Source organism: Pseudopodoces humilis, chromosome 23 (assembly GCF_049639895.1).
Source record: "Pseudopodoces humilis isolate 2021_Gansu_Grassland_sample_001 chromosome 23, ASM4963989v1, whole genome shotgun sequence".
In the NCBI taxonomy this organism is placed as follows: domain Eukaryota; kingdom Metazoa; phylum Chordata; class Aves; order Passeriformes; family Paridae; genus Pseudopodoces; species Pseudopodoces humilis.
Window position 1 is genome coordinate 5,337,676 of NC_142222.1, and position 7,781 is coordinate 5,345,456.

Sequence of the window (7,781 nt, forward strand, 5' to 3'; positions counted from 1 at the left end):
GAGGTTTAAATGGCTGAAAATTCCCGGTGGTTGGCAAGATTAAGGCCTGAGTTTGTAAAGCTTTAGCACACTGGCCTCCTAATGAGATAAATATCCATCAGCTCATTAATAAAGAGGTCATCCAGGAATGATCTCGTCCACGCTGGAAAATGGCACAAGGAAATGACAGCAGCTCACAAACCCCAGCATCTAAATAATAAAATTAAAAACTTCGTTGCCAAAGACACAGGATCAAAACTCTGAAGGAAGATCATTAATGATGGGATGGTGCAGCCCTGTTCTGTGAGGTTCTTAGGAGGGGAGCTGAAATTCCCACAGTTAAAGAGGAGACAAGGCAGAATTTCAATCCCATCCCCAGCGTGGCTCCTGGTTCCAGATGTATTTGCACCATTCTCTGCCTCCTGCAGGCCTGAGCTTGATTTGCCATCTACAAGGAACTGAATTAATTCTCCCCCCACAGGGACTGCCATGGACTAGTCACAAAGTCTCAGTTCAGCCACTGAGCTGGGAGTTTGGGAGCAGATAAGGAGAGTGATGTGATTCCCTAAAAAAACAACAAATAAAATCCCATTGCCTTTGGGGCCATTTGGTGGATCCAAAACCCCATCCTGGCAGGATTTTCCCTGTTTGCAGCGGATGAACAGCTCAGCCCAAGATATTGCTTAAAAAACCTTGCTTTGGACTCATATTTTTGTAATTCCAAAGTTGTCATCCTCAGGTCTTGAGTGAAAGGGGTGAAGCCCCTGGGCCAAAATCTGGGAGAAACTGGAGAGTTCTGCCTTTTCCAGAGCTCTCTTCTTGTTTGGATTCCACTGCTCATTTATTTTTTCAGTGGCTTTTTGGAATGTGACCCCAGCATTTAATGCTTCTCCTGAGGTGCTGCTGGGTTTGCCCTCACGGAAAATTCAGGAAGCACCTCAGTCTGGGAATGGGGAGATTCAAGGGGAGAATCCCAATCTGAAATCTTCACTCTCAAAAAAAAAAAAATAAATAAAATAATCCTAAATAATTCATATAAATTCATTGAAGACAAAATACAAATCTAGACCTCCTTCCTCTCCATCCCCAACCACTGGAAAACATCCCCCTCAACTGAAAAACAGATGTCAAATTAAAAAAGCAGCACAGAGAAGGATGAAATGCATTGAAAAAATAATCTGTTGAAGCTCTGCCCCTTTATGCAAAGAAAGAAATTCCATTTTTTTCCCTCAAGAACCCTCAAATTCCCCCAGCAGAGGCAAATAATGAATTTACCCACCTGAAATAACTCTTTTAAATCAAAAAAGAGAGCAGCCATCAATACAGGAATTTTCCAGAGGAGAGAAAAGACACAGAAATGGCAAAATCAGGAATTGCTCAGCCCATCCTGGTTTTAAAACTTTCTCCATCATTCCCAAATATCCCCAAACAAACACATTTATAGTTAACAACCTCATACCCATTCCCATGGGATCCTGCTGGATTTGTTTGGTGCATCCCCTATTAATAAATTCTGCCCATTCTCTTGCATTTAGTCCTTACGGGAATATTCTATTTCTTGTTTTCTTATGAAAACCAGACTTTCCCTGCCAGAATTGACCCACAAAGGGCAGAACTCCCCAGGCAGCACCTGCTGGTGCTCCTAAAGCCACAGAAAAAACATTTTGCACTCCTGTAGCCAGCAAGAAGCTTCTGCCCCCAGATTAGAGCTTTGGATTCCAAAAACCTTTGGTTCCTTTAGGCAGAAATCCTTGCCTTGCCCTTCAGGCAGCCTCTGGCTAACCTGGGATGGATGGAAAGCAGCTGGATTTAGTGTTTTGAGGTTTTTTTGGGGATGCATCCAGCAAGGACAACAGCACCAAACCACGGGGGATCTGGATCTGCCACCTCACATCAGCACTGTCCTGTGCAAGGGTATGAGAGACCCATCCTGCTCTGCTTAAAACACCTTTTTATAACCATAATATCCACATCAAATGCTCTGGAAGAGGTTGGGAAGGGAGCTGATCAGAGTTCAAGGGGCATCTGGATTCTCCTACTCACATGGTTAACTTCAGGTAGGGGTGAAGAGCAGGGAATTGGACTCGATGATCCCTAGGGACTCCTTTAAACTCAATCTATTCTGTGATTCTATATCCTAGTCTATAAACACACACATAAATAAATAAAATATAAATATATAAATATAAAAAATATATTTTTATTTATATAAAGATAATAAAAAATTCTGCCCAAGCCTATGGTTGGTGCCCACCCAGCCTCCCTCACTCCCCTCCTCAACAGGACAGCAAGGAAGAGAAACTGAAAACGAAGCTCAGGGGTCAAGAGAAACTCAAGAGCCACCCCAGAGCCACCAAACCTGGCTGGAGGAGGAGCAGGCACCACCCCTCCACCACCTGCCCTGCAATTAAAACTCCCAAATTGTCCCAAAAGCACCTTTTGGAGCCTTGGCCAGGACACGATTCCTGCAGGGATTGAGAAAATGTGACTGTGGGATCAACCCTCATGAATGCATTTGGGGAACCCTGCCAGTGCCTGCATCTGATTTCTTGCCTCAGCTCCAGCCAGCTCTAATGCAACATCAGCTTGGAAGCTGTAAAACATCAGACAAACAATGTAAACCAATGCAAGCAGCAAGATTTAACAGGAAACAGGCTGTGCTCTTCGTTTTCTGGATGGGAGAGCAGCTGGCTGGGGCAGGGATGATCCCATCCAAAACTCCTCACACCCATTTGCTGATTTGCAAGGAGAAACAAGGGGCTTCATGGGGGAGTTGGTGTAAATTATCTCTTTGTGGCTTCAAATGGGACAAAAGGCAGAAAAGTCACAAAAAGAGACAGATAAAATATTATTAAACTAAAAGCCTGGAGAAAAAAAAAGAGCAGCAGGAGGAACATGATGCCTGGACATGTTGGGATTTCCAGCCTTTTGAAGGATTGGCAATGGCATCACCACAGGAATAAATATTTGTGCCCTGGCGCTGGAAATAGCTGCACTTAACACCTCTTTGGGGGATTTGAAGGCTGGCAGAAAGCTCCAGGAGGAATTTTCTCCTGCCAGCTTGGCCAGTGCTGAGGTCACCAACTGCACCCGGAGCAAGGAACCCGTGAGGCTCCAAACAACATCAGGGATAAAGCCAGAACCGGCTGGTGGGAAGGCTGGGAGCCAAGGGATGAGTGTGCAGGACAGGCCCTGAGATGGTCATTGGGGTCAGCCCAGTTGAGCTAATCCCTAAATCCACTAAAATCCACTCCCATCCCTTTCCCCACTTCCCAATTCCTGCTGCAAGGCCCTGGCAGCAGCACCTGCTCCATGGATATCCCGTGGGATAACTCTCACAGCTCCCAAAATTCAGCCTCACCTGGGCTTCCACTTCCATGGATCCCACCCAGCTCCTGGAACAACATCCCAGTGCCCCCCAAAATCCAAGCCCAACTCACAGCACTGCTGGATTTCATCTTTTTAGGCTCCACCAGGTGATTCTGAGCAGATCCTGCCCTTCCCACAGCATCTGCTGACCCCACAGGTGCTGGGAGAAGGGCTCAGCCTGATTTCCAGCAGCTCAGGAGGATCTCTGCCCAAGCAGAGGCAGCTCAGGACACGCTTTGGGATTTTTGGGGATCTCTTCCCACTAGCTGCTTTTCCTTCCCCACCCACTTTTATAGGAGCCTGCTGGCTCCCATTGGCTCGGGACATCCTTTTTATAGCAACCACTCTGCCCCATTTCAGTTGCATTCAACAATTCCTCAGCTCATTGTCCTGCAGAGATTAGTTACACATAAGCATATTTGAGTGATTAACTCCTGGGCTCTGCTGAGGCCCCAGCAGAAAATGCTCAATCCAAAGGCTCCCTCCGACTCTCCCTGCCTCACCACTGCTCCCAAAATATTGTGGTTTTCATTGGAGTCTCTGCTCCTGGCCTGTTCCAACCAGCTCAGCTGGCACGGGAGGGAAGATTTCAGCTCCAGAGCAGTGGAAAAGCAGGGGGAAAAGGCTGGGAAAAAATCAAAACCCAAAGAGGAAGAAGCAGCGTTTGGAGAGTCAGTCACAGGTTTGGGGTGAAAACCTGCACATCCCATCTCATCCCACTAAACCTGCTGGGTTCCAAAGGTGACAACTCCAGCAGCACAGGGTTACCCATGGAGACCCTCCAGCAGTTTTGGGGAGCAGCAGGAGGATTTAGGGCCATTTCCAGTGGTTTGAGCTGCTTTTCCCCTTGGCTTCAGCTGCTAAGTCTCACCTGAGCTGGTGACACAGGACAGGGGGTCCTGTCCCATGTGGAGCAGCCCATGGAGGTGGGAAAGAGGCAACTTCTTGCTGAGCCCATGCCTGGAGGCAGGATGATGAAGAGGAAAAGGGACAATGTTTAAATTGGCCTGGATTAGCCCATTTCCATCTCCCAGCCCGCTCATCCAGCGTGGGCAGGGGGAAGCAGCAGCTTTTGGGGGGGTTTCTGGGTGATGAAGGAGAAAACCTGCAGGGAGGAAGAGCTGGATCCCATCAGGTTTTGTGTGGGTGTTTCCAGTCCTTCCTTTTCCCTCCCTCCATCACGGCTGCTGCACCCCCGAGCCAGGGCTTTGTGTCAGGAAATCCAGGAACCACACAAGAGGGAAAATGCAGATGAATTTGAAGAGTATTAAAAAAGCAGCAGATGATACAGAGGATTGAGATTTAACACTGCAGCTGGTGAGGCTGGAAGGGCTCCAGAGCTGCCTGGGCTCAGCCAAACCCCAGGAAGGTGAGTCCTGTCCCAATTTCCCCACAGGATAAGGGACCAGTGCATCCAGATGGGGACTGGGATGATGCTTGCAGAACATCCAAGGTGCCTGTTCTGCACATTTCTCCAAACCCCACCTGCCTTTTGTCCACCCACGGCATTTTGGAGCTCAGCGTGTGTTGCTCATTCCTGTCCTGGTCTGGGGCACTCAGAAAACAGAAAACATCAAATTAATTTCAAAAACTGCAATTTTTGGAACACTCTCAGCCCTGTACAAGAGCAGACACTTGACCCACAGCTACAAATAAAAGCCCTCAGGTTCCTTTCCCTCCTTCACAGGCAGCAAAATCTTGGGAGATGCTTTCAGACCTGGTAAAAAATCACTCTAGTCCATGTTTAAAGCCTCCAGCACATCCCCAGGGGTTAAATTCCACTCTGGTTATGGGCAGCAATAAAAAAAAAAAAAATAGGAAAAGCCTGAAAGCCTGATATTGGCCAGGCTGAGGTGCACAAAGCCTTTCCTGTCTCCTCTCTGCCAAAACCCAAAGCGTTTCACAAGTTTAACTCCCAGCTGAGCCGCTGCTTCCGAAGCCTGTGGAGCACAGGGAAGTGGATGTAGTGCCAAGGAAGCCAGGCAGTTTCTGGGCTGCAGAACATGCTGTTTGCACATTGCCCTGGCACAGCTGCCACCCCAGGGCAGGCAGAGGCAATAAAAAGTTTCATCAGAGAAAATGCAACACAGAAAAATGTCTCTGTGTGTGTGTGTGTGTGTGTGTTTCAAAAGTGGGATCCAGAATAATCCCAGTTTGGGCTGGGATGGATTGAGCTGGAGGGGCTCAGCAGAACCAGAGTGCAGGAGGGAATGGTTCTGGGCTGGGCCAAATTTAAGGTAGTGGAGAGGCACTGTGGAATAATTTTGCCCAAATTAAGAAAAATTCAAGAGAAAACTGGTTAAGATCACCCCGAAACTCCACCTTATCCCAGCAGCTTCCTGGGACTCATCCCTCACATGAGAGCAGCCTCTTCTGGAACAGCCTCAGCTGCTCACAAACCCCAATTCCAGCCCCAGGGAAGTGCTGAACCCACAGGCACAACACCAAACCCTGCTGTGAGCCCTGGCAGTCTGTCTCCTTCCCTTTGTCCACATCCCAGAAATGAAGGATTTGCACCATGCCAGAGTCAGGCTCCCACCTGCCAAGGGGCCAGGCAGGGATGGGAAGGGGGACAGGGAGCAAATCCCAGATTTCTGCATCCCAGCCCTTGAGAGCAGCCTGAATGAGATGGAAACACTGAATCCATGGCTGGAGGAAGGGAAAAGATGGGAGCTCTGGAGATCACAGAGTCCAACCCCCAGCTCCAGCAGGGTCGACCAAATCCTCCCCCTCCAATCATCAATGGAGAAAAACACAAATTTCCAGTGGGTGGAGAGCAAAGTGTGCATTAATCAGATGAGAGCCATTTCAGTGCTGTTTGAAGTCAATCTGCATCCAAAAAAACCCCCAAAGCTCCAAATTCTGTGGCTTTGCTTTTCCTGCCTCAGGCTGCTCGCCTTCAGTTAATGAACACCCACACAAACACAAACCAAATGAATTTTGCTCCCTGCTTGTCCCATTCTGCACTCAGTGGTGGGCACAGCCTCACACACAGCCCTGAGCTCCACCCAAGCTGCTCAGCTCAGCAGGAGGGATTTCCTGGATCTTCCTCAAAACTCCCTGTGCACATCTGGTTCCAGCAGCTCCATTTCCCTTGCCCAGCACCAGAGCACAGCCAGGTAGGAGCAGCAGCTCCTTCTCCTCCAGTAAAACAAAGCTTTTTTCTAATAAAACTTCTCCAGCAGGGACAACCAAAGAATCCTCAAAAAATCGGAATTTATGGGAAGAGAAAGCCCAGGTGTTTTGAAGTATCAGATCAGGAATTCTGGCAGCTCGTCCCCCTTTCTCAGCACAAGAGCAGCCCTGAGCAGAGCCAAACACACACACAACAGAGAAAAAAAGTGAGGGAGAGATAAGAAGTGAGAAAATTAAAAGTAATATCCACTAAAATATTCAGGAAGAGCTGAGTGCTCAATTTTTTCTCAGAACACACATTTACCTTTCTTGCACCCCCAGAGCCACTTGGTACCACTTTCTCTGTTCCAAGAATGAGGAGGGTCCATCTCCTGTGGTAGGGAATGGTTAATCAAGGGAATAATTAAGGGAATACATAGAAATGTGGGAGACTGGCAGACCTTCTGTGTGATATTCAGGACATTGGGAAATGATGTCACACCAGCAAAGTGATATCTGCTCTCCATAAACCATTTCTCATCTGGGGGTTCTGACACAGAAAAGATCAAATACCACAACTCAAACCTGTCCTCAGAGGAAATCCTCACCTGAATTTACAGGCAGCAGGTTTAAAACTCATTTCTTGATGCTGTGCACATGCCACAAGCCCAGATCCTTTCAAATGTTGCTCAGTGTTGGATTTTAAGGGGAATTGTTTTTTACCATCCATGCATTTGCAGAGGGCTGACAGCTGTTAACATCTGGAACTGATACTAACGGAAAGGTTCACTCCAACAGCAAGTGAAGGAGTTCCTGCATCCTGTACAGCACCCTACAACAACACAGCTGCTGGCAAAAATCCATCCCAGCCACAAATCAATTCCCAAGATGGAACATCCAACTGCAGGGATCTGTTGAGTTGTTGGCTGAAGATATTTACAGTCTGCTTCCAGCTGCTTTTGATATGTTCAGAACAAATCTCAATAACTTCGTTTTAGGAAAGGGCAGATCAAAATGTAAACACATGCAGCCCAAGGCTGCAGCCTGTCAAACAACATCAGTGGCTGATGTGAATAAAAATATTAATTTTAAAATTAATTGTGTGTCTTTCCCTGCTGCGATCCACTTATCTCTCATTTTCTTTCCCCTTTGGAGGGAAAAATATACATTGATGTATCACAAACCCATCAAGGGCTTTCCCTATCCAACACTAAACAAACCCAGTCTAAATGTACCTTTAGTCTCCAGACTTGGAAGGCATTTAATGTATGATAAATTATCTTTAAGAGGTGACAAATACATCTTCCCAATAATTTTCT

The 7,781-nt window shown here is 47.3% G+C and overlaps 1 long non-coding RNA gene across 1 annotated transcript; it reads right to left on the minus strand.

Moving 5' to 3' along the window:
• Nucleotides 1-2,022: 2,022 nt before the first annotated feature.
• LOC148182635 (uncharacterized) lies at nucleotides 2,023-4,732 on the minus strand. The gene is made up of 3 exons (XR_015774451.1): nucleotides 3,420-4,732; nucleotides 2,416-2,572; nucleotides 2,023-2,121 (listed from the first exon to the last, which is right to left on the minus strand). It is a non-coding gene; the product is annotated as an uncharacterized LOC148182635 (long non-coding RNA).
• Between the last annotated feature and the right edge of the window lie 3,049 nt (nucleotides 4,733-7,781).